Genomic DNA, 4,428 nt, shown 5'->3' with positions numbered 1-4,428 from the left:
CTTGCTTCAAGACTTCCGGCTGAGCGCCCCGAGTGCTGCGCCCTTTCAGGCTCGACGTCCGTTTAAGTACCCCCGACTTGTGTGAGTCGGGCAAAGCTGACAACCATCCCTGGACCTAGGTCTCAATAATAAAATGGGGTTCAATGAGCTGACCTCACAGGAAAAAAAAAAAAAAAAAAAAAGCTTAAGTGACCTGACCCCACGGAACACAGCACACGATGTGTCAAAAGTTGGCTGCAACTGTACTTGGCTGTTTACGGACCCCAGTTGAAGGAAACTGTTCCCAGAGATACTTTTCCTGAATTCACGGTGGAGATTGGAACTAACTTATTTCCCATTTTATCCCTTTTACTTTCTATTTCTTTTTATTTCTACCTTTCCCTTTCTACTTCACTGGTCTGTAGAGTAGGTGCTGTGAATAGAAGTTAAACTGAATATTTAATTTCCCATTCTCGTTTTCTACGCACTGCTTACCCAGCAGTGATTCCCAGTCCTGGCTGCACAATGGAATCATTTGGGAACATCTTAAAAATACTGATGCTTGGGCCCACCCCAAATCAATTAAGTCCTCTTGTGGTGAACCTAGGCGTTGATATGTTTTTGCAGAGCACCCCGGATGAGCTGCAGTTGACTGATGCCCAAGAGGCCCTTGTCTTTTCAGGCCAAAGTGGCAGACCTCTGTGAAGTCTTTCTGGCTGTGGAAAAATTTTCCTCCTTGAATAGGCAAAGGACAATCAAAATCCTAATTATTAGAAGACTGCTTTAGCTCATCAAGGTTCCAGCCAGAGGGGGGAATGAAATCAGTTCCAGAGACAGTGCTGAGATGGCTTCCTTCTTGGGGCCTGGCCACTCTAACTGTATACTATTACGTATTGAGGTCCGTGGTACCTTGATTCTCATTCCCAATCTTGCCATTACTCCTCTTCTTCCTGAAAAAAATTAACTGGTAGCAGAGTGTAGAGTGGGTGTGATGGGGGGAAATCACTGGAAGCTTGTGTTAAAATTATCCTTGTGCGACTTGATTCATTGTTACGGAAGGTGAACTGATTAATTTTTTGGGTCTTAAATGTATCTTTAAAATAAGAAAAATAATGTTATGCATCTGGCAGGACTGTTGTAAGGATAGGAAACAATATCTTGGAAATTGGGGAAATACTTTGCAAAGTGTAAATTGCTATAAATCCATAAGGCATTTTATTAAAAAACAAACAAACAAAAAACAACACTGGGGGATGCCTGAGTGGCTCAGTCGGTTGAGCACCAGACTCTTGATTTTGGCTCAGATCATGATCTCGGGGTCCCGGGATCAAGCCCTGCAATGGGCTCTGTGCTCAGCGGGGAGTCTGCTTGGGATTCTCTCTCTCCCTCTCCCTCACTCTCTCTCTAATAAATGAATACATCTTAAAAAAAGAAAACTCTGGATATGGGTGGTAACAAGGGAATTGTATAAAAAAGAGAAGGGAACCACCAGGTATTAAGCACCTAATAAATGTAAATCCATTTACAAATGTTTGTTCTTTGAATCCTCACAACAATCTTGTGATAATTGCAATTAAGTATATAGATTCATCAGGTAGTTGCCACAAGGTTATTTTCCAGTAGTGAAATTATAAAAATTATACGGGAACTGCTGAATCTGAGCATCTGCAGATGTGGCAAATAACAAAAGTTCTGAGAAAATTTAAAGGACACTGGACTCTACTCAGGCTGTAAAGTGATTTAGGTTTGGGGGTGTGAGATTACATGGTATAGCGGAAAGAACGTGGTCTGTGTATTTGATGTGCCTGAATTCAGCATGATTTACTGCGCATTTACTGTGCTATGTGCCGGGAATACAGTGGTGAGCAAGACAGACCTTACTAGAACTTGCAGAACAGGCAATTACGGAGTATACAAGCACTTACAATGTAGAGATAAAGGTTACAAATAGGGGAAACACAGAATACTATGGAAGCACATGGGATGGCTCCCAATCCAATCGAGGGGCCTAAGGGAAGTCTTCTTCAAGGAAATATTCCAGATAGAGGGCCCAGAACTGTGTGGTTAGAAAACAGAATGAGGTTGTGAATATTGTAATGAGGTTGGAGAAGGGGCAGAAGCCAAATGGCTTACAAGCCATATGAAGGTATTGGATTTTAATGCAAGGGAAACAAACAGATGAAGAGCCTTAAGCGGGAAAGTAGAAAGGATGGTGGTGACATGACCTATTGGATTCTAGACAAAATCACTCTGGTTGCGGTATTGTAGAATAGATTGGGAAATGGAAAGATTAAAAGTGTGAAGTAAGGTCTGTAGTTGCTAATCTATGATGATGATCGTCCAAGACAATGGTAACCTGTAGTCAGGTAGTGGCACTGGAGATGACAAATGCGGATGGATTTGAGACAAGACACCAATAATGTAAGGGGTGGGTGAAGGAGATTAAGATGTGACCAGAGAGGTAGAGAAAAACCAGGAATATGGTGTCATGTGAGCCCAAATAAGAGTATTCCAAGAAGGAGTGCCAACCGTGTTAAATACTGCTTCCAGGTCAAGGAAGGTAAGACTGAAAGTGTTTATAAGTTTTATCATCAAGGAGGTCCTGAGTGACCTTGGTAAGAGCAACCTCAGTGTCTGGAAGTAGAGGAGGGGCAGAAGTATTGGTGTGCAAATAGGTAACATTTGTTGTGGAAGCAGAAACTACCTAACCCTAGGAGTTCGGTCTGAGTCTGCGAGAACGGAGGATTTGTGGAGGAAGAGTCCTAAGCCAAGTACCACGGACAAGCAGGAGCTGGCCGGATGAAGAGGCAGAGAAGGAAACCCTGGGCAGAGAACGCCACACATACCCGGGCGCTGCATGTGCCACGGGTACTTTGGGGATACTAAACGTAACCGTGTGACTTTGGGTAGTTCCTTCACCCATTTCCTTATCTAAAATGGGAACAATAATATTGGTAGTATTTATCTCATAAGATTGTGGAAGGCTAAAATAATTTATGTTGAAAACTGGGTACATTAGGGACTCAATCATTGTCATTAAAGCATCACAGTGAAACACCACTTTCAGATTTTAAAAAATGAATTTAATCTCTCTCTAAAAACAGTGCACTGATTTTACAAATGTTCACATTTGGTTTTTCGTTCACCAAGATGATGCTAGTACAGCTAGTGAGATGCAGCACACTGCCCTCTGCTTCTGCAACAGAAACCAGACTGCGAAGGACACTGAGCACAGAAGCTAATGAAACTCGGAATGACAAGACAAGAAGAGCAGAGACCGTTAGTGTGAGCCGACATTCTAACATGCCTGTTACATCAAATATGGTCGTTTGAGGGTGTGGGGGGAAGACAAACAAGGAAAATTCATTTGGGTACAATGTGATGGAGTCTGCAAACCAGTACTTCACCCCCAAATTAACAACAGCTGTGTAGAACAAAATGCTATTTTAAAACACATCGTTTGTACAGGTATGTTTTCTCTTGTAGTTTTTGTAAAAAAGTATCAAAACCTTCATGTCTTTAAATATATATACATATACAGGTGGCTTTTTTAAAATTACTTTTTATAGCACAAAGTGTTTGCAAATGCAGAGGGTTTCTGCTGATTCTTGACTATGCACATGGTGCATAGCCTGAATGAACAGAGCTTCCTGATTTCTTATATTAACTGAAAATTTGAAGCTGTAATTCCTCCACCTCTAAGGTCTCTGTATCCTGAAGATCCCCAATACCCTAAAAATACAGTGTGAGAAGACTCCGATACTCTATCTTCATGCATTGATGGGAAAGGAAGTTATTTACTCTGAATGTTTAATTGCGAACTCATTTATATTCTGTGAAATCGTGAGTATGGCTGGAGTTAGGGAGAGGAGTGAGGCTCACATCCTGTGCTCTCTCCCGATTCCCACCAGCACCTGACTAGACAGTGTTTGGGGTTCCCTCCCAAACAAACTTCGGAGATCGAGACTACCCGTCTCCAAAATTTCGTTTTCTCAACGTTGAGAAAATCTCAGAGGTTCTTGACAACGTGGAGTGCTTCTGTGAAAATTCCATTACCGTTATATTCAAAAAAAGGTCAACTCAAACATATGAAACGCAGTCACTGTTTCCCTTTGGCCACTGGAAAGCTGGAGGCTAAAGACTGTCATGTCTGCAAAGTGCTGGCGATGCATTCTGATGAACTCTCCGTGATGCACTTGGTGCCTCGTACACAAGAAATGACTAAGAAACGTTTGCATAATTGAATCAGAAATTAAACATAAGTATTCTATAAAGTGCTTACATTGAACCTGTCTTTCCATTCAGCCTCATTTCTTGCTAAGTCCCCCTTGAGCCTTTTGCTCATTACAATGAATTACACGCCATTCCTTATAGTCCCCATGCTGTTTCATGCCTGTGTCCTCCCCTGCCTGCAGCAGCCCGGACACCCCGACTTAGTTTTTAAGACTT

The sequence above is a fragment of the Ursus maritimus genome, unplaced genomic scaffold (genome assembly GCF_017311325.1).
Source record: "Ursus maritimus isolate PB19 unplaced genomic scaffold, ASM1731132v1 scaffold_12, whole genome shotgun sequence".
Classification (NCBI taxonomy): Eukaryota; Metazoa; Chordata; class Mammalia; order Carnivora; family Ursidae; genus Ursus; species Ursus maritimus.
Note: the sequence above shows the minus strand (reverse complement) of the source record.